Source organism: Bubalus kerabau, chromosome 1 (genome assembly GCF_029407905.1).
Source record: "Bubalus kerabau isolate K-KA32 ecotype Philippines breed swamp buffalo chromosome 1, PCC_UOA_SB_1v2, whole genome shotgun sequence".
Classification (NCBI taxonomy): domain Eukaryota; kingdom Metazoa; phylum Chordata; class Mammalia; order Artiodactyla; family Bovidae; genus Bubalus; species Bubalus kerabau.
In genome coordinates this window covers 47,572,583-47,600,547 of record NC_073624.1, presented here as the reverse complement: position 1 = coordinate 47,600,547, position 27,965 = coordinate 47,572,583, and the positions used below count along the sequence as shown (strand labels likewise).

The 27,965-nt window shown below is 46.1% G+C and overlaps 3 pseudogenes; 1 reads left to right on the top strand and 2 right to left on the bottom strand.

The window, feature by feature from the left end:
• The window catches only part of LOC129643522 (apolipoprotein L2-like), a 44,437-nt pseudogene extending 29,974 nt beyond the window's left edge, over positions 1–14,463 (bottom strand).
• A 914-nt stretch (positions 14,464–15,377) lies between these two features.
• Positions 15,378–16,538, bottom strand: LOC129643484 (zeta-crystallin-like; annotated as a pseudogene).
• Positions 16,539–16,960: 422 nt separating this feature from the next.
• LOC129643443 (apolipoprotein L2-like) lies at positions 16,961–22,512 on the top strand (annotated as a pseudogene).
• Positions 22,513–27,965: the final 5,453 nt, after the last annotated feature.

The following is a 27,965-nucleotide window of genomic DNA, read 5'->3' as shown; positions in this document are numbered from 1 at the left end:
AGAGGAGAGAGCGGGCTAGCCAGTAATCACTTCCATATGTGCACTCCACAACTGGACTGCTCAGAGATGTTCACGGAGTTATACAGAGAAGAGAAGAAGGAGGAAGGACACAAAGGTGACCAGGAGGGTAAAAGAGGGGAATGAAAAGGAGAGAGACAGATTCAGCCAGTAATCAGTTCCCTAAGTGTTCTCCACCGTCTGGAACACACAGAAATTCACAGAGTTGGGTAGAGTAGAGAGGGGTTAGGGAGGAGACACAGGCGACCTGGTGGAGAAAAAGGAGAGTCCAAAGGGTGAGAGAGCAGTCAAGCCAGTAATCTCGCTCCCAAGTAAAAAATGGGTACTGAAGATTGGGTTCTTAAAGGTACAAAATTGGTAACAAATACCTAAAAGCAAAAATTAAAAATCTAGAGTAGAGTTTGTAATTTCAAAAATACAATGTTAAAGAAAAGAAGAAGGAAAATAAAGAGAAAAAAAAAAAACAAAGTCACAAAAATTATAAAGAAAATGTAGGTACAAAATTGATAACAAATACCAAAAAGCAAAAGTTAAAAATCTAGAGTAGAGTTTGGAATTTCAAAAATACAATGTTAAAGAAAAGAAGAAGAGAAATAAAGAGGGGGAAAAAAAAAGTCACAAAAATTATTTTTTAAAAAAAAGGTACAAAATTGATAACAAATACCAAAAAGCTAAAACTAAAAATCTAGAGTAGAGTTTGGAATTTCAAAAATACAATGTAAAAGAAAAGAAAAAAAAAGAAAGGAAGAGAAAAAAAAAAAAACAAGGTCACAAAAATTATAAAATATATATATATGAAGTTTGCTTTTAAAAGAAAATAGGGTCTTTTTTTTTTTTGCAAAGTAATAGTAGGTTATAAAAGTGAAAATTAAAGGAGTAATAGAGGACTTAAAATTTTTTAAAAATAAAAACAAAAAAAAGAAAGAATGATCGTAAAAATAGTTAAAATATATCTAGGACTTTCTCTGGTGTTGTTGTGGGTATTGTGGGGTCAGTTCATTTTCGGCTAGTTCCTTGGTCTGGCTTATATTTCTCAAGATCTATAGGCCCCTTCCTATGCAGTTGGTACTAACGACAGGGTTTTCATCTACTGCCTGTTACTTCCAAGGCGGTTCCCTCTGTTATAGCTGCTTCTGTTTGCTGGTCTCTTCAGTGTCTGGTTTCCGCCCTGACACAAAGGGTGCGGTGGTGGACACTTTTTTTTTTTTTTTCAGGCTCACTTGTTCAGTCGCGCTGTGGGGAGGGAGGGATGCTGCAAACAGATAACACTGGTGTGTGCTCGCAGTGCCTCAGCCACACTGGGCCTGCCCCCCCCCCTCCAAACACACACACACAGCGCGTGTAGCCTCCCTGCCCACACTGCTCAGGCTCTAGGTTGCTCTGCCGGGAACCATCCGAGGCCGGCCCTGGGCTGCCTGCACCTCCCAGGTCTAAGCCACTCAGATTCCAGCACTCGGGTAATCCTCAGAGGCGCAGACTCGGTTGGGCCTGCGTTTTGTGCCGTTCCCAGGTCCAAGCAGCTCAGGTGATGAGGTGTTGGGCGAGCGTGGTTGCTGCGACTTATCGCCTCCCCACTGCTTGGTTTTCTGGGTGTACAACCGGCGCACCTTCTCAGGTGAATGTTGACTGTCCAGAACCCCAAGAAGTCTTAGTTAGCAAAGAAACCTGCTTACAGTTTTGTAGATAATGTCTCTCTGGGGCTGCGATTGCCCCCTTCCGGCTCTGGCTGCCTGTCACCGGAGGGGGATGGTCTGCAGCCGGCTCTCTCTGTTCAGTCCTTTGTTCCATGCGTGGGCCTGGCAGTGTCTTAGGTTAGGGCTGGGTTTTCGCGTGGTAGATATCCCACAGTCTGGTTTGCTAGCCCAAATTAGTTCGCTCAGATAGCGCTTGGGGCATTCAGGCCAGATCCTTACTCTAAGCGATGCAGCCCACTCCGCGCCTCCCTGCCCAGCCCCTGCTTGCTAGTGGCGGGCGCAGGCAACCGCGCTGCTTCTCTGCTGGGGGAGTTACAGTTGGGCTCGTAATCTGTGGGTTTTAATTGTTTATTTATTTTTCCTCCCTGTTATGTTGCCCTCTGTGCTTCCAAGGCTCGGCACAGACTCGGAAGTGAGAGTGTTTCCTGGTGTTTGGAAACTTCTCTCTTTTTAAGACTCCCTTCCCGGGACAGAGCTCCGTCCCTCCCTCTTTTGTCTCTTTTTTTGTCTTTTATATTTTTTCCTACCTCCTTTTGAAGACAATGGGTTGCTTTTCTGGGTGCCTGATGTCCTCTGCCAGCATTCAGAAGTTGTTCTGTGGAATTTACTAGGCGTTTAAATGTTCTTTTGATGAATTTGTGGCAGAGAAAGTGGTCTCCCCATCCTATTCCTCCGCCATCTTAGCTCCTCCCCCCAGCAAGTGTCTTTTAATTTCATGGCTGCAGTCACCATCTACAGCGATTTTGGAGCCCAACTAAATAAAGTCTGTCACTGTTTCCATTTCTTGCCCATCTATTTGCCATGAAGTGATGGGACCAGATGCCATGATCTTAGTTTTCTAAATGTTGAGTTTTAAGCCAACTTTTTCACTCTCCTCTTTCACCTTCATCAAGAGGCTCTTGAGTTCTTCTTCACTTTCTGCCATAAGGATGGTATCATCTACATACCTGAGGTTCTTGATATTTCTCCTGGCAATCTTGATTCCAGCTTCTTCTAGTCCAGCATTTCTCATGATATACTCTGCATATATGTTAACTCAGTTCAGTTCAGTCGTTCAGTCGTGTCCGACTCTTTGCAACCCCATGAATCGCAACATGCCAGGCCTCCCTGTCCATCACCAACTTCCGGAGTTCACTCAGACTCACGTCCATTGAGTCAGTGATGCCATCCAGCCAACTCATCCTCTGTCATCCCCTTCTCCTCTGCCCCCAACCCCTCCCAGCATCAGAGTCTTTTCCAATGAGACAACTCTTTGCATGGGGTGGCCAAAGTACTGGAGTTTCAGCTTGAGCATCATTCCTTCCAAAGAAATCCCAGGGCTTATCTCCTTCAGAATGGACTGGTTGGATCTCCTTGCAGTCCAAGGGACACTCAAGAGTCTTCTCCAACACCACAGTTCAAAAGCATCAATTCTCTGGTGCTCAGCCTTCTTCACAGTCCAACCCTCACATCCATACATGACCACAGGAAAAACCATAGCCTTGACTAGGCAAATCTTTGTTGGCAAAGTAATGTCTCTGCTTTTGAATATGCTATCTAGGTTGGTCATAACTTTCCTTCCAAGGAGTAAGCGTCTTTTAATTTCATGGCTGCAGTCACCATCTGCAGTGATTTTGGAGCCCCACCCCCCCCCCCAAAAAAAATAAAGTCTGACACTGTTTCCACTGTTTCCCCATCTATTTCCCATGAAGTGATGGGACCAGATGCCATGATATTCTTTTTCTGAATGTTGAGCTTTAAGCCAACTTTTTCACTCTCCACTTTCACCTTCATCAAGAGGCTTTTTAGTTCCTCTTCACTTTCTGCCATAAGGGTGGTGTCATCTGCATATCTGAGGTTATTGATGTTTCTCCCGGCAATCTTGATTCCAGCTTGTGCTTCTTCCAGTCCAGCGTTTCTCATGATGTACTCTGCATATAAGTTAAACAAGAAGGGTGACAATATATAGCCTTGACGTACTCCTTTTCCTATTTGGAACCAATCTGTTGTTCCATGTCCAGTTCTAACTGTTGCTTCCTGACTTGAATACAGGTTTCTCAAGCAGCAGATCAGGTGGTCTGGTATTCCCATCTCTTTCAGAATTTTCCACAGTTTATTGTGATCCACACAGTCAAAGGCTTTGGCATAGTCAATAAAACAGAAATAGATATTTTTCTGGAACTCTCTTGCTTTTTCCATGATCCAGCAGATGTTGGCAATTTGCTCTCTGGTTCCTCTGCCTTTTCTAAAACCAGCTTGAACATCAGGAAGTTCATGGTTCACATATTGCTGAAGCATGGCTTGGAGAATTTTGAGTATTACTTTACTAGCATGTGAGATGAGTGCAATTGTGCGGGTAGTTTGAGCATTCTTTGGCATTGCCTTTCTTTGGGATTGGAATGAAAACGGACCTTTTCCAGTCCTGTGGCCACTGGTGAGTTTTCCAAATGTGCTGGCATATTGAGTTCAGCACTTTCACAGCATCATCTTTCAGGATTTGAAATAGCTCAACTAGAATTCCATCACCTCCACTACCTTTGTTTGTAGTGATGCTTTCTAAGGCCCACTTGACTTCACATTCCAGGATGTCTGGCTCTAGGTCAGTGATCACACCATCGTGATTATCTGGGTCGTGAAGATCTTTTTTGTATAGTTCTTCTGTGTATTCTTGCCACCTCTTCTTCATATCTTCTGCTTCTGTTAGGTCCATGCCATTTCTGTCCTTTATCGAGCCCATCTTTGCATGAAATGTTCCCTTGCTATCTCTAATTTTCTTGAAGAGATCTCTAGTCTTTCCCATTCTGTTGTTTTCCTCTATTTCTTTGCATTGATCGCTGAAGAAGGCTTTCTTATCTCTTCTTGCTATTCTTTGGAACTCTGCATTCAGACGCTTATATCTTTCCTTTTCTCCTTTGCTTTTCGCTTCTCTTCTTTTCACAGATATTTGTAAGGCCTCCCCAGACAGCCATTTTGCTTTTTTGCATTTCTTTTCCATGAGGATGGTCTTGATCCCTGTCTCCTGTACAATGTCATGAACCTCATTCCATAGTTCATCAGGCAGTCTATCTATCAGATCTAGGCCCTTAAATCTATTTCTCACTTCCACTGAGTAATCATAAGGGATTTGATTTAGGTCATACCTGAATGGTCTGATGGTTTTCCCTACTTTCTTCCATTTAAGTCTGAATTTGGCAATAAGGAGTTCATGATCTGAGCCACAGTCAGCTCCCAGTCTTGTTTTTGTTGACTGTATAGAGCTTCTCCATCTTTGGCTGCAAAGAATATAATCAATCTGATTTTGATGTTGACCATCTGGTGATGTCCATGTATAGAGTCTTCTCTTGTGTTGTTGGAAGATGGTGTTTGCTATGACCAGTGCATTTTCTTGGCAAAACTCTATTAGTCTTTGCCTTGCTTTATTCCGTATTCCAAGGCCAAATTTGCCTGTTACTCCAGGTGTTCCTTGACTTCCTACTTTTGCATTCCAGTCCCCTAAAATGAAAAGGACATCTTTTTTGGGTGTTAGTTCTAAAAGATCTTGTAGGTCTTCATAGAACCGTTCAACTTCAGCTTCTTCAATGTTACTGGTTGGGACATAGATTTGGATTACTGTGATATTGAATGGTTTGCCTTGGAAATGAACAGAGATCATTCTGTCATTTTTGAGATTGCATCCAAGTACTGCATTATGGACTCTTTTGTTGACCATGATGGCTACTCCATTTCTTCTGAGGGATTCCAGTCCACAGTAGTAGATATAATGGTCATCTGAGTTAAATTCACCCATTCCAGTCCATTTGAGTTTGCTGATTCCTAGAATGTCGACATTCAATCTTGCCATCTCTAAGCAGGGTTAAATATATAGTCTTAATGCACTCTTTTTCCGATTTGGAACCAGTCTGTTGTTCCATGTCCAGTTTTAACTGTTGCTTCCTGACCTGCACACAGATTTCTCAGGAGGCAGGTCAGGTGGTCTGGTATTACCATCTTTTAAGAATTTTTCACAGTTTGCTTGATCCACACAAAGTCTTTGTCGTAATCAATACAGCAGGAGTGAACTCTCTTGCTTTTTCAATGATCCACAGATGTTGGCAATTTGATCTCTGGTTCCTCTGCCTTTTCTAAATCCAGCTAGCTTCAGATAGTTAATCAATGACTTTAAATTATATTTGGAGACGGAAACGGCAACACACTCCAGTATTCTTGCCTGGAGAATTCATAGACAGAGGAGCCAGGTGGGCTACAGTCCAAGGGGTCACAAAGAGTCAGACACAGTGAGGGACTAAAACACACAGAAATGGTATTACTACATTGGGAGGTGGAATTGTGTGGGAATGTGCTCAGGAGACAGGAAACTGGATTTGGATTCTGACTCTAGCTCTAGCTGTGTGCTTTGAATAAATTACTTAACCTCTCTGAGCTTCAGTTTCCTTTCTTATAGGATTATTGTGAGAACTAAAAGGAAGTGAATTCATACTAAGCAATTGGGAAGGTGCCTGGTGCAAAGTGGGGTGTCATCAACCACAATAGCTAATCAGTATTGGGTATTGCATTTTTCATTTTCTTGATTTAAAAATTTGTACATTATTTATTTATTTATTACTAGGAAAAGTAAGGATTTCATTTATTTTTATACTTTTCTTATACCCTTCCCCATCTTATGCTTATATCATTATTTCTCTAGTTTTATATCCTTTATTAGGAAGCTTTGCCCTTGTAAACATTTTATTTACATATTTATTTGTTACACTCTCAACTGGAGCTACTATTTCTTTACTCCTAGCTTTGTAAACAACTCTTCCCTTCATAGCTTCAGCTCCCAAGTTCTAGAAATGTATTTTAATTTTTATATTGATTAACTGAATTGTTAAATATTACATATATCAACAATACTTCAGTTTTAAAACAGCAGCCAAAATAGTCAAAACAGGAAAACCAGGACTTGGACATATATTAATTTATCTTAGTTTTTTTTTTTTTTTTTTAAATCAAACAAAAGAGTTTACATATTTGTGACACATTAATACATTTTTTTTAGAGCTAACTTGTACCAAATAGCTGCACATGCTTCTGGGCAGATCTTTAGTTTTTCCTGGTGTTTCTAATTGGCTTCCTTTTCACCCTTGCACTGTTTATCTTCAGCATTTCCTCCATTTCTTTCCGATGGTGCCTCATGTGATACTGAGTCCCCTGTCCTCACAGACTCTAGACTTCTTATCCCATTCTGGACTGGTTTCTGTCTAGGTCTGCTGTGCACCCAGCTGGGATCCTTGGATTGCCTTCCCATGGCATTGATGTTCCTGATTCCTGGGTCCCATGTCTATCTCTCTCATGGGTATCCTTTATCTTCTTCCATAATTAAACAAACACATAATCTAATTTTTTCCTGCATCTCATTCTCAAGTAACTTTCTAAAAGTCTGGTGAAGGGTGAAGGCTGCTGTGAATATGGGATGGGATGTGGGGTTGGGGGGCTTGTCCCCTGCTCTCCCTTCAGCCTCCCTCTCATCTTGCTCCCTCTCTGGGGCTCTGCCCAGCAGACCATTCTTCTCTCCTGTGAACATGCTCCCTGTTTCTCTCCCTCTACTGCACTCCTCTTTTTCATCAATCACTTCTCCGTCCAGTGACTCTTCAGACATTTGTTGAAGCCTCTGGTCTCCTGTTGCCCCCATGTTTGACTTTATTAGCAGCAGAGGGAGGAGAGGGAGGCTATGATGAGTGGGGTGAGCCCAGTGAGTGGGGTGGAATCCAGTCTACCAGGGACAAGACTTCTGACCTGGGCCAAATCATATAACTTCTGTACTTCAGCTTCCTTATCTGTAGATGTGGATACAATGTACACATATCAAATGTTAATGGAATAGCATACAAATTATCATATGTAAAGTTTCAGAGCCAATACCAATGCAGAGCGATGACCACAAACACAAGTCACTCTTATCAGTAGCTGTTATTATACCTGTAAGTACCTTTACTATCATTTCAGTCAGGTCTCAGGAGGAGTAGTTGACAAAGGCTCATTTGCTTTGTTAAAACAATAGCTAGATGTAATCAACATCTGCTTTCCTTCCTCTTCTCCCATAGCAAGATAATCACATGCAGAACCAAAATAATTTTTTTTTTATAAAGACCTGAGCTTTAAAAAAAAAAAAAAAAAAGACCACTGAGAATGGGAAAGTCTGAAAGGATGGACACCCTCATATATTACGAGGGTGAACATAAATTATGACAGTTTGTTTGGATAACAGTGTGGCTCTAGGTATGAAAATTTTTTAGGTATTGATGCCTTGTGATTTAGTAATTCTACTTCTAGAAATAGCTTAAGGAAACAGTCTCAAATGTGAGTGAAGTTTAATACAAGGAGAATGTTCTTTATTATTTACATATGATATTAGAACCAACCTAAAGTCCAGTAGTCAGGGAAGGACAGCAGAGAGGACCGGGCACCGTTCGGGGTCCTTAGCCACGCAGGGTAGGGACACAGGAAGTGCGGTGGGGCTGGTGGGACTCCAGGCCCTTGTGAGATAAAAGGCTCTTGCAGAAGCAAGGAAGACCTGGACTGTCGGAGTTGCACCACCAGGAACTTTGTCAAAGCTGACTCGAGCCTGGGGAGCAAGACATCGTTTTAGAATGAGAAGAGTCACTTACCAATAAACATATATCCACAAGTAATTATTTTCATATATTAAATGGAGTAGAGCATAGTCATCACAAACCTGGGATCTGGATCAGAAAGTCCAGGCTCTGGCACCAGTGTGAAAAACTGGGCTGACCTAAAGTTAGATTAGTTTCAGGAGCCTGCACGTCATAGACACTGGGTCAACATCACCTATTACCAGTTAGTAACAGAGTTGGTCCAACCTCATGTAATTTCCAGAGTATTCCTTCCTATCTGTTCTTTTGTCTCTGGCTTTATTACTCCTATAACTTCACAGATGGCTGTCTCCTCTGTTATTATCTTCTCCTTGTACCCCAACAGGACTATGACTTGGAGGAAGTTGGAGGGCGGTGCGGAACTTTCCTTAACTAGTGACCTGCAGAGCCCAGGAGACGGAGAACCACGCTGGGTTAAGTCCCCGGTGGCACTGGTGTCTGTCCCAGGGGAACCCACCCGAGGCCTTAATCCTCGCTGCTCCCTCAGCCACTGCTTACTCGTGATCAAGCCCACGTTCTGTTTTCTCTCCCTAAGGGTGAGGTCACACCTCCTTCCAGCCTGACAGGAACAAGGAGCTGAAGGGAGATCTCTGAGACCCTGCTGCCATCATGAGCTCAGAAAACCTCGGAGACTGCTTAGGTAGGCAGCTGCCTCTTTTCTGGCCAGTTCCTACATGTGACCCAGAATTGAGAGTGTTTCCTCCAGGCAGAGTTAACCTACAGAGGAATCAAGAACCAAGAAGAGGATGGATAGGCATCCTGGAGCCCCTCAGGGGGGCCATGTGGAGTTCCCCCACAGGAGTGTGTCCACAGACCCTCTTTCCCAGCCCTCTTCTTGGGGAGCCGCTTGCTAGGTGCTCACTTCCTCCCCCACTGCCCTCTAGCAAGTGACTCAGAAGTGAGGCCAGGACAGCCCGTGGGGAGGGGGACAGCAGAGAGAGTCCCCAAGGCCAAATGGGGCAGCAAGAGGAGGTCCCCCAGCATCCCTGGAGCTCCTCCTGTCCTCTCCCTTGGTCTGAGCCGCCTCCTGCTCCCAGACCCTGGGGCATCACCACAAACACCATTCCTTCAGCTCTCACCCTGCCACTTACCCAGCCATTCTGCAAGAGTCAGCAGACAGTGAACTGAACCCCAGTCTCCCTTTGCCACCTCCCACCTGGAGGGGAGGGGTGACGGGGTTGTTCACAGGGTCACACCTGGCTCCACCCCTCCTCGAGCTGGTTGATGCCCTCCCCTGCCCATTCTGAGCGTCTCTGATTAGGATCCTCTCACATAGTAGTTACTCAATGGTAGATGGTCCTGAACCCTTTTTAAATCAGGTAACACATAAGTTCCATGTGAACAACGCTGTGCTTCTACTTCTGCACATGCTGCAGTGTGCTGCTGTGGTCTGTGCTTAGTTGCTCAGTCGTTGTCGACTCTTTGCGACCCCCATGGACTGAAGCCCACCAGGCCACTCTGTCCATGGGATTCTCCTGGGAAGAATATTGGAGTGGGTTGCCATGCTCTCCTCCAGCTGCAGCGTACTCACTACCAAAATTTAGTTGGAAAAATCCCTGTGTGGCGGAATGAAGAATCACAGGACTTTAAATTAAGGAGGATTCAAAGTCATGTCCAAGAAGTGTGTGACACTTGACCTTGGGTTCCACCTCTGAGCTTTCTGCTCACTGGCCTCGGGTTGTCCCTTCTCCTGTCTGAGTCTCACTTTCTTCTTCTGTGAAATAATAATGCCTCTGTGTGTTCATGTACCAGGAAACACATCTCACATCATGTCCCAGCCCCTCCCATATATATAAATCCTAGTTGCCTATGTCTTACCTGCAGTTCTGTAACCTCTAGATCCCTGAAATCACACAGGGATTTTGGTCACTCATTTGAGCAGTGATCTTGCCCTGTACTGATCCGAGGTTAATTATTTTGATTATACTCTTTATCCCATTTAATGTGAATATTCTTTTGTTTCACTGCTAAAACATGGAAGCATTCATTTACCAGGTGCTGCCCGTCTCTGCTGGAAGTAGTAAGTCACAAAACACACGTGCCCTGTACTCTTTCTCTCTGTGTGAGTGCATGTGCTCATTTGTTCAGTCGTGTTCAATTCTTTGCGACCTCATGGACTGTAGCCCACCAGCCTCCTCTGTTCTTGAGATTTTCCAGATTTTACTGGGAGTGGGTTGCTATCTCCTATTCCAGGTGATCTTCCCAACCCAGGGATCGAACCCACAACTCCTGTGTCGCCGGCATTGGCAGGCGAATTCTTTACCACTGTACCACCTCGGAAGCCCTCGTTCTCTTTCTAAAAATTAAAATTGTAGATTCCTGAAGACATCTAAATCCCAGGATTAGATAATGACTCTGGAGGGTTGGAAGTCCAAGATCATCAAGGTAGAGACGGTTTCTGGTGAGGCATCTCCGCCTGCTTGCATCCTAGCTGCCCTCTAACTGTGTCTTCACATGGCCATTCCTCCGGAGGAGGGGGCAGGAAGAGAGAGAATCTGGTGTCTTCTTTTCTAATAAAGACAACAATCTTATTGGATTAGGGCTTCACATGACTTCATTTTACCTCAATTGCCTCTTCAAAGGCCCAATCTTCAAATACAGCCACTGGGGGTTAAAGCTTCAGCATGTGAATTGGAGGGTGAGGGTGGGAAAAGCAGTTCCGTCCATAACCCCCGGTGGCTCTACCAACAGTGCCCAGGTGATCACTACTCAGGAAGATGAATTTTAACAATTTATACTAAAGAGCATTTTTAAAAATTTTGCTCTAGAATTTGTTGCAGTTATCATATTATGATAAAAAAGCAGATCATTCTTAAGGCATAAACTTTGTTCATTAATTTAAATAAAAATATATGGTCATTGATTAGTTCTAGTAATTTTCTGGTGGAGTCTTTAGGGTTTTCTATGTAGAGGATCATGTCATCTGCAAATAGTGAAAGCTTTACTTCTTCTTTTCCAATTTGGATTCCTTTTATTTCTTTTTCTGCTCTGATTGCTGTGGCCAAAACTTCTAAAACTATGTTGAATAGTAATGGTGAAAGTGAGCACCCTTGTCTTGTTTCTGACTTTAGAGGAAATGCTTTCAATTTTTCACCATTGAGGATAATGTTTGCTGTGGGTTTGTCATATATAGCTTTTATTATGTTGAGGTATGTTCCTTCTATTCCTGCTTTCTGGAGAGTTTTTATCATAAAGGGATGTTGAATTTTGTCAAAGGCTTTCTCTGCGTCTATTGAGATAATCATATGGTTTTTATTTTTCAATTTGTTAATGTGGTATATTACATTGATTGATTTGCGGGTATTGAAGAATGCTTGCATCCCTGGGATAAAGCCCACTTGGTCATGGTGTATGATCTTTTTAATGTGTTGTTGGATTCTGATTGCTAGAATTTTGTTAAGGATTTTTGCATCTATGTTCATCAGTGATATTGGCCTGTAGTTTTCTTTTTTTGTGGGATCTTTGTCAGGTTTTGGTATTAGGGTGATGGTGGCCTCATAGAATGAGTTTGGAAGTTTACCATCCTCTGCAATTTTCTGGAAGAGTTTGAGCAGGATAGGTGTTAGCTCTTCTCTAAATTTTTGGTAGAATTCAGCTGTGAAGCTGTCTGGACCTGGGCTTTTGTTTGCTGGAAGATTTCTGATTACAGTTTCAATTTCCGTGCTTGTGATGGGTCTGTTAAGATTTTCTATTTCTTCCTGGTCAAGTTTTGGAAAGTTGTACTTTTCTAAGAATTTGTCCATTTCTTCCATGTTGTCCATTTTATTGGCATATAATTTTTGATAGTACTTTTCACACCAGTCAGAATGGCTGCGATCCAAAAGTCTACAAGCAATAAATGCTGGAGAGGGTGTGGAGAAAAGGGAACCCTCTTACACTGTTGGTGGGAATGCAAACTAGTACAGCCACTATGGAGAACAGTGTGGAGATTCCTTAAAAAACTGGAAATAGAATTGCCTTATGATCCAGCAACCCCACTGCTGGGCATACACACTGAGGAAACCAGAAGGGAAAGAGACACGTGTACCCCAATGTTCATCGCAGCACTGTTTATAATAGCCAGGACATGGAAGCAACCTAGATGTCCATCAGCAGATGAATGGATAAGAAAGCTGTGGTACATATACACAATGGAGTATTACTCAGCCATTAAAAAGAATACATTTGAATCAGTTCTAATGAGGTGGATGAAACTGGAGCCTATTATACAGAGTGAAGTAAGCCAGAAAGAAAAACACCAATACAGTATACTAATGCATATATATGGAATTTAGAAAGATGGTAACAATAACCCTGTGTACGAGACAGCAAAAGAGACACTGATGTATAGAATAGTCTTATGGACTCTGTGGGAGAGGGAGAGGGCGGGAAGATTTGGGAGAATGGCATTGAAACATGTAAAATATCATGTATGAAATGAGTTGCCAGTCCAGGTTCGATGCACCATGCTGGATGCTAGGGGCTGGTGCACTGGGACGACCCAGAGGGATGGAATGGGGAGGGAGGAGGGAGGAGGGTTCAGGATGGGGAACACATGTATTCCTGTGGCAGATTCAGTTTGATATTTGGCAAAACTAATACAGTTATGTAAAGTTTAAAAATAAAATAAAATTTAAAAAAAAATTAAAAAAAAAAAAAAAAGAAAGCTGTGGTACATATACACAAAGGAGTACTACTCAGCCATTAAAAAGAATACATTTGAATCAGTTCTAATGAGGTGGATGAAACTGGAGCCTATTATACAGAGTGAAGTAAGCCAGAAAGAAAAACACCAATACAGTATACTAACGCATATATATGGAATTTAGAAAGATGGTAACAATAACCCTGTGTACGAGACAGCAAAAGAGACACTGATGTATAAAACAGTCTTATGGACTCTGTGGGAGAGGGAGAGGGTGGGAAGATTTGGGAGAATGGCATTGAAACATGTAAAATATCATGTATGAAACGAGTTGCCAGTCCAGGTTCGATGCACGATACTGGATGCTTGGGGCTGGTGCACTGGGACGACCCAGAGGGATGGTATGGGGAGGGAGGAGGGAGGAGGGTTCAGGATGGGGAACACATGTATACCTGTGGCGGATTCATTTTGATATTTGGCAAAACTAATACAATTATGTAAAGTTTAAAAATAAAATTTAAAATAAAATAAAATAAAATTAAATTAAAAAAAAAAAAAATATATGATCCCCGTCACACACAGATACAATTCTGAAAGGTTACTTCCATGAGCTGTGAGCGAATCTGGTATCCTTGGCCTCAAAGGAGAAGACGTCAACCTGGAGCCAGAGACAAGGCTGGATCACTCAGAGCTTTTTGTAGTAGAGTTTTATTAAAGTGTAAATGGGGGTAGAGAAAGCTTCTGACATAGACTTCAGAAGGGGACAGAAAGAGTGCCCCCTTGCTAGTTTTTAGTTTTTAGCAAGGCATTATATACCTGATAGCAAGCTGCTAATTGGATAAAAGAAATGCCTCAGACAGAGAGTGTTATACCAGGCTCCTCTCCCACAATATGCATTTTGAGATAGAATGGCACAAGGGGACTCACCTCTGGCCATAAAACAATTGACATGAATCTTGAATAAAGGCATATTTCCAAGCAAATGAATAGTTTCATTAACACAGCTTAAGAAAAACATTTCCGTGACAAATACACATTAGTTAGCTCAAGGTTTGAGAAAAAGTTAAGTTCAGGGGGCACCAGGTGTCATCATGGCAACACAGGATTACAAGGAACCTTTTAATCTCATGTAGATAAGGGGAAAAAAACGTCTGCCACTAGCAATTTATTTCCTTTTGCCACTTGGGGACCCCTGTCCTTCCTCCCTGACTGTAATCCTTTATTTCTCCCCTTTTCATTTAGGAGAATATGGCCACTAGGGAAAAGGGCTGGCAATTCTGTTCAGACTGCTTCGAGCTGGCCAGAGACACAGACCCTAAATTGTTTTTTTTGTTTGTTTTTGTTTTTAATCAATTTTATATAAATGCTTTTATTTGACATATCAATATTTGAGGCAGCATGTTCTGCTTACCCTCATATTGAGGATCTTTGATCCAGGGGGCCCCAAGTAATAGTTGGAGAAGGCTGTGGCACTTGGAGGAGCTTGAACAACCATTTGTAACTTAAAAGCCTTCACGCGGCTAGTTGAACAAGTTGAACCAATCAATGCATATATATTTGGAAACCATGCACCTGATGTGCTAAGTCACTTCATCATGTGCGACTCTTTGCAGCCCTGTGTACTGTATGTACCCGCCAGGCCCCTCTGTCCATGGGATTCTCCAGGCATGAATACTGCAGTGGGTTGCCATGCCCTTCTCCAGGGGATCTTCCTGATCCAGGGGTCCAACCCACATCTTCTACACTGGCAGGCAGATTCTGTACCACCAGCGCCTCCTGGGAAGCCCAACTCTGCACCTGGTATCATATTATCCCAGAGATAAGGCTGATGTCCTCAGAGAGCACATGGATAATTGGTAGTCAATGATTAACCCAGAAAAAAGCATAAAACACTGGGGAATATTGGGAAACTAACAGATTTCTCTGGACATGGTTTATCTTGCCCTTCTGAGAGACCTGTAGATCTAGATGAGATTAGTTTAGAAAAGAGGTCTCATTGAGTTCAGAGAATCGTCAGAGTCCAGTATAGTTCTGGGCTAATCAGAGACTAAAGAACCTTTGTAAAGAGAACTAGGCTTGGGAATCAAGCAGTCCTATTTTGAATTAGCATGTTTTAGTCAAAGGTATGGAATTAATGATAAGCATCTGTTAGGGATTTCTATAATGTCCTCCAATGCCAAGTGACCACTAACATCGTATTTCCCACTATTCCTTGATGAGAGGTAGAAGGCATAAAGAATATTCCCAGCTATAAAATAAACTGCACTCCAATGCCTATGAATCCTAAGATAAATATTTTTTTAAATAGAAGAAACTCACTGAATCAAATGATTGCTAAGCAGAGCAAATGCAGTGTACATAAAACTACGGTAGGAAACCTTTTAATTACACAGGAAATCAATGGAAGGATTAATGATTTAAGAGAAGAATCATTTTTCCTGTGGTCCCACTGCTGTGAATGATATCTTCATGAGCCTGGGCCACCTTTTGTAGTGAATACCGGGGACCTATTACTCGTCTCAACTAACCAATTCATTCCGGCTTGAAGAGCTGCTGCAAACTGCTGAAATTCCTCCTTGGAGGATGAAGGGAGAGCTACTCCTTTTATGCTATATTCCCTTGTCATGGATCCTGTGGGTTTATTTCAATAGGACCTCTGTGGCCAACAACTATTACTCGTCCTCCATGTGACAAAAAATTTAAATCTTTGCTAAGGCTGACATTAGCAAACATTTCAATAATCACATCAACTCTTTTTTCACCAACAGATTTCTTAGTTTTATCAATATTATTAGCTTCTTTGTGATTAAACACTTCATGTGCTCCCTTTTGCAAAACAATCTTTTGTCCTTCCTCAGTAGTGAAGTGAAGTGAAGTGAAGTGAAGTGAGGTGGCTCAGTCGTGTCCAACTCTTTTCGACCCCATGGACTATAGCCTACCAGGCTCCTCCATCCATGGGATTTCCCAGGTAAGAGTACTGGAGTGGGTTGCTATTTCCTTCTCCAGGGGATCTTCCCGATCCAGGGATCAAACCCGGGTCTCCTGCATTGTAGGCAGACGTTTTACCGTCTGAGCCACCAGGAAAGTAGTAACTGCGTCCAAAATCTTTAAGCCATAAGCTCTGACCATTTGGCATGCTGCTCTTCCAGCTCCTCCACCTGCCCCAGAACACTTTTTCCAGCTTTCACACGGACACTGGGGAGCAGAGCTCAATAAGCATTAAAACATGAGATGCTGATGGCAGCTTCTTGTTTAAAGTCCAGTTTTTTGCGGAAGTGTGTAAACAATGTGATGGGCTTCCAGAACAAACTCGGTGTAGCCCCCAGAGACCATCCTGGTAGTGAATATCACCTTTCTTGAAAGATACATTCTCTCCAGCAGCTTCTACTACCCCAGCCACATCTCAGCTAGGAGTATAAGGTAGAAGTGGTTTTCTACTGTGAGTGCCAGAGCGGATATATATGTCCACTGGGTTTACACCACATGCTTGGACTTTGTTGGAACCTGGTGGTCTTTAAGAATTGGTACAGCAACATCCAACTGGAGTATCCGCACTTTGGGTCCACCAAATTAAAAAACTCAAATAGTTCTCTTCAACTTCTGTCGCCATGGTGATCTAGATACCTGTTCTAGAGTGGATTGTCAAAATCTGTGAGCCCTCCCCCAGGTTACACAGGGTTAAAAAAAAAATCTACCCAATACCATTTATAATCCACCACAAAATCTTCTGCGCTTTCCCAGTGACTCAGACAGTAAAGAATCTGCCAGCAATGTGGGAGATCTGGATTTTATCCCTAGGTTGGGAAGATCCCCTGGAGGACGGAATGTCTACTCACTCCAGTATTCTTGCTTGAAGAACCCCATGGATAGAGGAGCCTGGCGGGCTACAGCCCACGGGGTCACAAAGAGTCAAATAGGACTGAGCGACTAACACTTTCCCTTTTTCTCTTCACAAATTCCTATAACCGCACTCCCTTTCCTTTCATCTAGATATTGAGATCTTTTTTGAAGATGTTGCTGAGTGTCTCTGGGACATACTGAGCAGAGAGGAACTGCTTCTCCTGCTGACTGAATTCCTGAAGAAAATTGAGGCTAATGCTGGTTTGTCCAGGTAACCTGTACAGGTGTATTGGTGTGTCAGGAAGGTCACCCACATCCCGCAGCACCAGACTAGATTTTTGCTAGCAGGCACACCTCCTCCAAGCAGGACCCTATGGTGGGGGTTGAGGATGTTCCTTCTCAATATCTCATGAGGAATGTTTCCTCCATGTCATTTGCTGGCAGTGAACAACCTCAGGTTGAGAAAAGATGAAACCTGCAAGGAAGGGGCAGGTTATGTGACCTTGGACAAATCACTGAGCTATTCTCTGCCTTAGCTTCATCATCTGTTCAGTTTTATTGTGAGGATACTGAGATCATGCATGCAACGATCTTCCCGTAATGACTGATACAGAGTAGGTACTCAATCAATATTAACATTTAAAAAGCTTGTTGGGAAGAATTTTCTTTCTGGTGATGAGAATCAAGCAGAATTTCCTTTGGGGCAAGTCAGAAAATCCTGACGCCTTCATTTGTATTACTCGGGCTTCTACCTAGATAAAGCCTTTCTAGTCCCCATCTTAGGAACTGTACCAACCCTGCAGGATCCTGCTGGCCCATACAGCAGAGAGGCTGGAGAGGAACTAGGTGGAGCTGACGGGATCCTGGATCTAGCTCTGCCCAGCTCCTGGGTTCTGGGCTTATGTGTCAGAGTTTCAGATTTGCATGTGTCCAATGGGAATAGTAATTCAATCTGAAGGACTATGGTGATGGTCTCAGAGTGAACTACAGGGTCAGAGGTGGGGAACCAAGTGCAATCATCTCATCCAAAGGCCCAGGGAGGCCTGGACCAGGGTCAGACCCCAGGTCAGGGTGGAGCAGAAGGTCCAGGTTGGAGGACTAGTAGGCAGGCTTGGGCAGCAGGACCAGGACTAGAATGAGGAGAGTGGGCCCTGAGGACACAGGACTAAAGGGGCTGTGACCCTAGCAGAGGTCCCCTGAGTGGGAGAGGGGATATTTCTTCCCTCCCTGATGGGATCCCCTCATGCTGGGCTAGAGGGCCCTGGGTGACCATGTCTGCATACCATGCCTGGGACCTGGATTCTCACTGCATCTGGGACCCTCTTCTAATTTACGTGGAGCCACCCTGACAGTGGAAGGCTGCATGGCTCAGTGAGCACTCCAGGGCCACAGTGAGTGGCTGCGATTGTGTGTCATTTGAGGGATTCTGAGGAGCCTCGCGCATCCCCAACAAGAGGAAAACACTTCCTCCACCAGCTGTGCAGGTGCTGGTCTCTTCCGGCTCAGCCATTCAGATGGGTGTTTCCTCGAGTCTCTTGAACCTTTAGAGGTTCCATAAAGTTCCACATGACCTTGGGGTGCAGGCTCGTGAAGCTGTCACAAATTAACATGTGACACCTGGGAGGTCAGTGGTGCTGAGTGCTGGGTCAGGAGTCAGTGAGGTGGGCTGGAGAGTCCAAGAGGAACCAGCAACACATCTCCTGATCTCCAGGCAGCTGGGGCTGTGGATGGACTCAGGGACCTGCTGCTGGGAAGGCCAAGGACACAAGCCTTAGAAGACAGCAGATGGCAGACTAAAGGACTGTTAAGGTGCCTTTAGTTCTGACTTTGGGGTGTTTTTTCTATTTTTACAAATTCTAAGTCACAGAGACAGCCAATCTGCAAAGGATGAGGGCATAGTGCTCAGGACTATGCTTTCATTTGAACCAATGGCAAATTTAGGGGATCCCCAAAACCACCCTCAGGTTTGAGAATTCCCTATAGAGCAGACAGGACTCACTGAGAGCCATCCTGACCCCAGTGTATTACAGGAAGCCTGTGGGTTTCCATCAGTCACAGGGCAGAGTCTCGGTGGATTTCACACCTGAAGCTTCGATTGTCCCCAGGATGCGTTACTGTTCTGGAACTTGGTGTGTGGCAGGGCACACGGAACACTGCCTGCCAGGGACACTCACCCATTTAAAAAAAAATTATCCTGACTTGTGGTCTCCAGCCCCTCCCTGAGGTCAGATTAATGTCCTAGAGTCCAGCTCCTCCAGAGGCCCCATCACATGTCTCCTTGTCAGACTGAACAGTGGCCAAAAGGCCCAGGCAGACAAGGACACTCGTATCTGCCAGAATATTCTAGGGGCTTAGGGACCACTTCCCAGTAGCCAAGGGCAAAGATCAGGTTGACCCCTCACTACACACCGAGGCCCTTGAATGCAGGCTTTCTGCTCTAATCCCACTTCTCTTTGTTTCTCTGTGGAGTTCCCACTCACCAACTCTTTCGAAGTGCTGGTGTTGCCCTGCCTCCGAGACATCTCTACCAAATGCGTTTTTGTTTTTTTTTTTTTTTTTGGCTGAGCCGCATGGCTCGTGGGATCCTTGGCCCCTGACCAGGGACTGAGTCATGCCCGAGGCAGTGGGAGTGCAGAGTCCTAACCTCTGGACCACCAGGGAATTCCATCAAATATCTCTCTTAAGTTATGAGTATCCTAAGGTGACTTTTTTTTTATCTGTTAGAGGATTGAAGAAGTATATGGAGCATCTACAAGGTATAAAACCTGTGTTTAATGTTGAAAGAGGAAATTTTACTTTTGTAAATTTCTTTTCTAATTGATTTATAGTACTATCTCTGTATTTATGCAGAATAGACATTTTTGAACCTATTTTACAGACAAGCAAACTGCCTTTCTAACCCCTTGACCTTCACTGTTACAGGTAAGACATGAATGCACTACACGAATATCTGAATGAATTGAAAAGAGACTTGGCTGGGAAGGAGCAAGAAACGGTCCCAAAAGAGCAGCTGGATAGGAAGAGGTTTCTGAAGAAGTTTCCTCGGGTGACACAGCAGCTGGTGGAGCTTAAAAGCAAGCTCCAGGAGCTTGCAGACAATGTTGACAAAGTCCACAGGGACTGACCATCTCCAATGTGGTGACCCACAGCACTGGCACTTTATCTGGTGCCCTGACCATCCTTGGCCTGGTTCTGGCACCCGTGACAGCGGGGGCCAGTGTGGCACTCTCAGCCACTGGGATAGGGCTGGGAGCAGCGGCTGCTGTGACCGCTGTGTCCACCAGCATCGTGGAACATGTAAATAGGTCATCAGCAGAAAACAAAGCCAGTCAATTGATGTCAATTGGCATCAAGAAATGGAAGGTGCTCCTAGAGGTACTCAAGAGTAACCCCCAAATTGCTGACACAACAGAGAAATTGGCAAAAGCCGAGAAACACCTTGAAATAAATATACATGCCATGGAGACAGGTGAAGCCAACCCTGACTCTGCAGTCAATTCAAACATCTACCTGAGCCCTGGGAGAATAGCAGCCCCAGCCATCCAGCAGGTAGAGGCAGGTTTCAAAGGCACGGCTGTGGCAGTTACCAAAGGAGCCCGAATCGCGGGGGCAGCCACTGCAGGGCTCTTCCTCCTGATGGATGTGGGCTTCCTGGTGAAGGAGTCAATACACCTGCACGATGGTGCAAAGGCAGCATCAGCTGAAAACCTGCGGCAGCAGGCCAGGGAGCTGGAGAGGAAGCTGGAGGAGCTCACCCAGATCTATGAGAGTCTGCAGGGGGACCCAACTCCACCACCCCCAGAGCAGTGAGGGTCCAGGGACACATTGAGGGTCAAGGGGAGCTGAGGGTTAGGAAACTGGCGTTTCTGCGGCTGAGCACAGGAGGGGAGGGGTGAATGATGGGGGAGAGAGGAGGAGCCTGGATTAAGGGAGGAAGGGGGACTAGAGAATGGGTGGGGGCCGAGGGAGAAACCTCGTATTTTTTTCACCCTATGAACTTTCTATTTGTATTGAGGAATAGTCGATTAACAGTGCTGTGATAGTTTCAGGTGAACAGTGAAGGGACTCAGCCATACACATACATGTATCCATTCTCCCCCTAACTCCCTTCCCATCAGAAACCACTTACTTTGAACTAAAGACAACACTGGGTGCAGAATACAGGGAGAGGCAGGGGAACTAGCAATGAGACACAGAAATATAAAAGGGCTGAAAATGGGGGATAGTCAGAGAGGCAGGATCTTGGGATCCAGGGGAAGTAGCAGGGGCTGCTCTATCGCCCTTCCCGGGGTCTGATGCCCCAGCAAGTAGAGTCTCCCCCTGGTGGTGGCCTCTAGCCCGACTTCTCCAACAACTCATCTTTGATCCCAGCATTTTATCTTAATTAGGCTGTGACTTCTTTTGTCTGCTTCTTTAATTGAAGTAGAGTTGATTCACAATATTCTGTTAGTTCAGGTGAACATTGAAGTGATTCAATTATACATAATCTATGTATATATCTATATTCTTTTAAATTTTTTTCATTACAGATTATGATAAGATACTGACTATTTTTCCCTGTGTTATACATAAAGTCCTTGTTTTTTTAATCTATTTTATGTATGGTAGTGTGCATCTGTTAATCCCACACTCCTAGTTTACCCCTGTCTCTCTTTAGTAACAACAAGTTATGTTTTCTATGACTATGAGTCTGTTTTGGTTTGTTCATAAGTTCATTTGGACTCTTTTCTTTTGGCCATGCCAAGCAGTTTGTGGGATCCAAGATCCCCGACGTGGGATAAACGTGGCCATAGCAGCAAAACCACTAAATGCGAACCACCAGAGCACCAGAGAACCACATAGACTATTTCTTAGATTCTTCGTATAAGTGATATTATGTATCTGTCTTTTCTGCCAGACTTACTTCACTTAGTATGATCACCTCTAGATCCATACATGTTACTACAAAAGGCATTGTTTCATTCTTTTTATGGCTGAGTCATATTCCATTGTTTGTATGTACCACATTGTCTTTATCCCTTCATCTGTTGATGGACATTTAGGTTGCTTCCATGTCTTGCCTGTTGTAAATAGTGCTGCTATGAACATGGGGTGCATGTATCTTTTCAAATTGGAACTTTTTCTTTTCCAAATATATGCCCTGAAGTGGGATCGCTGGATCACCTGATAGCTCGATTTTTAGTTTTTAAGGAACTTCTTTACTGTTTTCCATAACAGCCACACCAATTTACATTCCAGGCAACAGTGTAGAAGGCTTGCCTTTTCTCCACATCGTCTCCAATATTGATTGTCTGTCGATTTTTACTTGATGGCCCTTGTGATTGGTAGGGGGTGATCTCTTATTGTAGTTTTGATTAGCATACACAGAGGATGAGATGGTTGGATGGCATCACTGACTCAATGGAGATGAGTTTGAGTGGACTCGGGAGTTGGTGATGGACAGGGAGGCCTGGTGTGCTGTGGTCCATGGGGTCGTGGAGTCGGACACGACTGAGCGCCTGAACTGAACTGAATGAATAATTAGCAGTGTTCAGCCTCTTTGCATGTGCTGGCTAGCCAGCTGTGTATCTTCCCTGAAGGATGGTCTGTGTGGAACTTCAGGCAGCGGCTTCTTGACGACAGTGGTGGTGGTGGTGGTGGTGGCGGCAGCGGTGACGACGACTCAGGGGACGGAGCATCTGACACGTATCCAGGCGCCCTTTGAGTTCAGGCTGCACCGAGACCAGCGAAGTTCCCGTGGAATTCCCAGTGTTGTGTAGGAACAGAGATTGATTTGGGAAAAAGAGAAAGAAAGATGAAGCAGAAGGCATCAACAGGTCAAGGAACTATGCGGTGTGTCAAGGAGATCAACCAGCCTGGGGTCAACAGACAAGGCCTCTCTGACCCTCAGTTTCCTCCTCAGTTGGGAATGAGCAGAACAAAATACCCTAGGACCATCTGCTTCTGTCCACATTGTGTTCTACAGACTTTAGTTCAATAAATATGAACTGATTGACTGAGGCTTCCTTGCATTGATTGATGAGCTCAGCTGGGCTCCGGGTACCTGACCTCCTTCCCCATGAGCCCATCTCCCAGGGTCTCAGGAAGCATGTCCTCCATGGCTCCTCCTGCCTGCCCGCTGGGCTCCCATAAAGTTGTTTCCCTCAGACCCTGGAGCCCCGCAGACCCCATGGGACACCAGGGGGAGCCCATGTCGTCTAACTTGGGCTGAGCACGAGGATATTCCTACTCCAGCCCCAGGGACAAGGATGGACATGGGGCACCCGAGGGTGATTGAGAGCAGAGGGCTTGTGTGCAGGTGTGAGGAGGGGCGTCAGCCATAAACAGAGGGGCAGAGAGAGAGCACACGCCTCACCCAGGCTGCCTTCACGTTTCACCAGGACTTCTGTAGGAACCTCCAGAATGGTCTTCCTGTGTTTACCTTGGGACACTGCTCTGCCTCACCTGTCTATTCGCCACATGGGGCTAGAATGACTCTTAAGAATATTGATCTTAGCTCTACCTGCTTCCCCTCCTCCACAGCTGCCTATGACTCTGAGCACAGACGCTCAAAGCCTTGCTGCAACCTAGCCTGCTGGAGCCTGTGGACCTTCCTAGGGCAGAGCTGGATGCCAGGCTCACTCCATACCCAGGAGCTGGACTGAGTGGCTTGGGGAAGTGGGCAGGGAGGAGGGAAAGTCCATCCAAGGCCATGTTCTGACCTGGCCACCCATCTGGGATTGCACCTGCCTGGACCTTCTGAGGAGTCTTCATGGGATGCCTCAGGCTCCTCCTCTCCAGGGAGGAGAGGGGAGCATCTGGGTGTGGCTGTCACCCCCATGGGCCTGCTCCACATGGGCACCGACTCTCTGAGTTTCCACGTGTGGAGCATGTGAGCACCTAACAGTTTCCCACGCCTGGAGCCCAGGGCAGGAAGCCAGAGACCTGGGACCTGGAAATGATCCCAGGACATCTCCTAAGTCCCTCCCCACGTGCTGCAGAGCTTTCTCCACACTTTTGTCCAAACCTCCCTCGGAAGAATGTCCTCACAGCCTCGGACTCCCTCTCAGCCCATGTTATCCTGAGGCTTCAACCGGTCCTCTCATTCCTTCTTGAAGATGTCAGCAGTCATGGCCATCGCCTGCCTGACCTTCAGAAATGTGAGTTCATTCCTTCATCGGTTCTTCATCAGTTCCTGGAGAATTCCCATCCTGCACAGACTTCTCTGGGCAGGGTTTCAGGCACTGGGTACAGAACCATCCTGTGTCCACGCCATGTCCCCCCGAACCCTTAGAGCTGGACTTCATTGAGCTCAATGTGCAGCTGAGGCAATTCCACGGTGACCCGAGTCAGGTGAGATCCTTGTAGTTCTGAGCAACAGAAACTGCATCTGGCTAAGTGAGCACAGAAGAGCGTACACTGAGAGGGAAGAAGTCCAGGTCAGAGCATAGAAAGAAGTCCGAAAAGTGCACAGCTCAGGGAGGACAGGAAGCAGGACATGTCCCGCTCCAGAATCCCACAGTCTGTCCCCGGAGGTCCCGTCAGCAGGGGGCTTAGGTCCAAACACCTGGAATGTCAATGTCAAGTTCCCAAGAGACAGAATAACTTGGGCCTGGGGACAGTATCCTTGGACTAATAGTTCAGGCTGAAGGATGAGGAGGATGAATGAGTAACAGGGACCCGAACCCTGGGGGAAAGTCTCAGGTAGAGAGGCTCCAGATTGAGTGCTTCCTGGATGCACACGTGCCCTCTTCCCAGACCAACAGACATGACTCTCCTCACTCTTCTGGGTCCAAGCACCCCACACATGACAGTAAGTGCACCGCCCACTTCCCCAGCTGCAGACTAATACGAATCCCCTCCACCTGCTGCATCTTGCAGTGATGTCATGCGTGAAGGGCCCCAGCGCGATGCCAGAGCATCTCCTGGTCCTTCGGGCTCCTTTCTCAGTCTTCTGCATGTATATCATATATGTGCAGGCAACAGGGAGGTGCAGTGAGACCCCGACCCCCAGGAACATTGCTCTCCTGATACCAGTCTTCACTGGGATCCCACTCCCTGTTCCTCTCTCCTGCGGGAAATTCTCCCCTGTGCAGCCTGGGCTGGGCCATCGCTGTGTCAGCACTGTCACCTGGGTCCTAATCAGGACCTCACTGCACCTCTGAGAGCAGGTGCTTGTCACCCCAATGGAGAGCAGGAGGAAGCAGGGCCCAGGGACCAGGAGAGTGGCTGAGGCCCCTGCCTGGGAAGGGCCATCCTGGGTGGGCCTACTGGGTGCCTTGATCCTCCTCCCTGATCCATGTTGAGCTGATTGGTCGGGAGAACGCAGGGTGTTCTGTTCCAGGAGGAAGTGAAGCAAGCATGTGGTGTTTCTGTAACACAGCTTATCCTGGGTCCAGTGCAGAGTACCCACCCCACTGGGAGCCCAGACCATGCAGCTGTCTGTCCCCACCTGCTGTCCTGTCCCCCGTGGGGAGAGGTGGGCAGGGATGTGTGCGGCATGTATGTGTCCGCCACCCAGGACCTGAGTTCCTCCGGGCAGATCCTCTGTGGACAATTTCATGTTTCTCTCATGCCTTGGTGCTGGGCATCTTTAAGATCCTGCTCCCATCTCTCAAAAATGCCTGGAAGGACACATTAAGTTGTTCTTTTTCAAAGGGTGCTGTCCTGGACCTCATACCGGTGATGACCGCTGAGTCTGGGCAGAGCCCTCCCTCCAAAGATAGGGACATTGTTTTTGAAAGACAGCAGACGTGTTATGCCCAACCACTCTTTAACCTGATAATTAAAGAAGCTGTATATTTCATTATGAAAACACTACAACTAACGGTTCAGATTCAGAAAATGGGGTAAAACCTGCTAAGCCACTTCAGTCGTGTCTGACTCTGTGCGACCCCATAGACAGCAGCCCACCAGGCTCCGCCGATCCTGGGATTCTCCAGGCAAGAATAATGAAGTGCGTTGCCATTTCCTTCTCCAATGCAGGAAAGTGAAAAGTGAAAGTGAAGTCGCTCAGTCGTGTCCGACTCTTAGCGACCCCATGGACTGCAGCCCACCAGGCTCCTCTGTCCATGGAATTTTCCAGGCAAGAGTACTGGAATGGGGTGCCATTGCCTTCTCTGGGGTAAAACCTAGAGAGGTAAAATAATCCCCCCAGTAAGATTATTGGGCATCTCCCTACAGTGCAGCTATGTTTTTAGAAGCAAACCTCAAAAATCTTGTCATTTCTAATGTACATACTTCTGTTCATCCCTGTATTTTAAAAAGGTCTCTGCCTGGTAACTTTCCTGGTGGCTCAGAGGTTAAAGCGTCTGCCTCCAATGTGAGAGACCCGGGTTCGGTCCCTGGGTTGGGAAGATGCCCTGGAGAAGGAGATGGCAACCCACTCTAGTATTCTTGCCTGGAGAATCTCATGGACGGAGGAGCCTGGTAGGCTACAGTCCATGGGGTCGCAAAGAGTCGGACACGACTGAGCGACTTCACTTGACTTGCCTGGTGGCCAGACCCTAAAGAATCTGCCCGCAATGCGGGAGACCCGAGTTCATATCCCTGGGTCGGGAAGACTTCCTGGAGAAGCGAATGGCAACCCACTCCAGGATTCTTGCCTGGAAATTTCATGGACAGAAGAGTCTGGCGAGCTACAGTCCATGGCTTCACAAAGACTTGAACACAACTGAATGACTAACACATCGCAAATGCCTAAGTTCGCTCTGCCCATATTGTTGGAATTTAGGCTCTTGCAACTTCCTTCCTTTAAATAACACTGCAGTGAACATATTTGTGTATGAAGTTTCCCCCTCATCTTTGAGGCTGTTTTTCTGGGGGTGGGCCCTGCAGGTGACATTGTTGGGGTAAAGGGAATGAGCGCTTAAAGGCTCCCTGTGTCTGACCCATCCCCCACCACCGCCCCCGGCCCCAGGTGTCCCTGCAGGCTGACTTCGCCATTGAGGTGTGGCCAAGGCCACCTATGAGCGCATGTTCACACCACCTGGCGCACAGTCTCCAGTGGCTGGATCCCAGGGCATGGACCTAATTGAACGGGGGTGTCCTCAGTCTGTGGAGGTCCTGGCTTAGACGAAAGCTGGTTCTTCTCAGCAAATTGTGTTGCTTGCACAGAGTATCTAACAATTGGTTACACTCGGATGCTGGGTTACACCCAGTCTGGGCCCAGCCTCCTCGTCAATGACAGTTGTTGATGAGAGTCTTGCCCTGTCACAGAGCTGCTACCAAGTCACTTGTGGCCCTTGTGCCCATCCTGCACCTGGCCCCAATTTCTTGGCTTTCCCTGCTTCGTTCCTTAGGTTCCTAAGTATGTCGAAGCCCCTCTAGACTTTACCTGTTTAAAGAAACACTCTTTCTCTAATTACCTAGGGTAATGTACCAGAGCCCCGATATCCACTGCCACCTTTGTTAGAAATGCATGGGGACAGAGATGCCAGCAGGTAAAATCCCTTCAGGGCCCAGGTTCTGTGTTTCTCTGCAAGTCTGACTCCTTACCTGTCCCATGCTGGCCCCCACGTGCCCCCTTCCTGGCATCCCTCCACCCCGCTTTCCCTGCACCAGGAGAAGCAGGAGAAGTCTGTGCGCAGAGCGTTAAGACCGATCCAGGGCCTTGGTCTTTCTCTAGGACTCCGTGGTGGATGGGGCGGCATGTGGTCAGCGGCCAGCTCTCCTCTTCTACATCAAGGTCCTGGAGATCGAGAGCAATGTGTACCACATGGCCAGAGCAAGGTTTTCTTTGGGATACTGTGCTAGCCCACCTGGAGGAGGAGCGGGACCTGAAGATCACTGACGTCATCATCGGCTTCCAGGCCTGATGCAGGGGTACCTGGCCGGGAAGTGAGTCCTGGGACGCCCACCACCAGCTCAGGGCCCCCAGCTGTCCTGTGTGGAGGCACTGAGGAAGCAGGGCCTGGCCGCCCTCACCCAGGCAGGTGTTCCCCAGGGAGGCCCACATGGCTTTCCCGTGCCCCTGCTTCCTGGATTTCTGCCTGAGGTTTAAAGTGAGCAGGTGGGAGGGGTGACTGTGCTCCGATTTTCCCTACAGAAAAACCCCTGCCTCCCACTCTTCCTCCCTGTGTCCCTTCTGTAGATGAGACACCCAGATCTGGCTGTCCCCAGAGGACCCCGAGCTCTGGGAAAGAGGCATCTTTGAGTTCCAGCAGTTCCTGTGGGGTC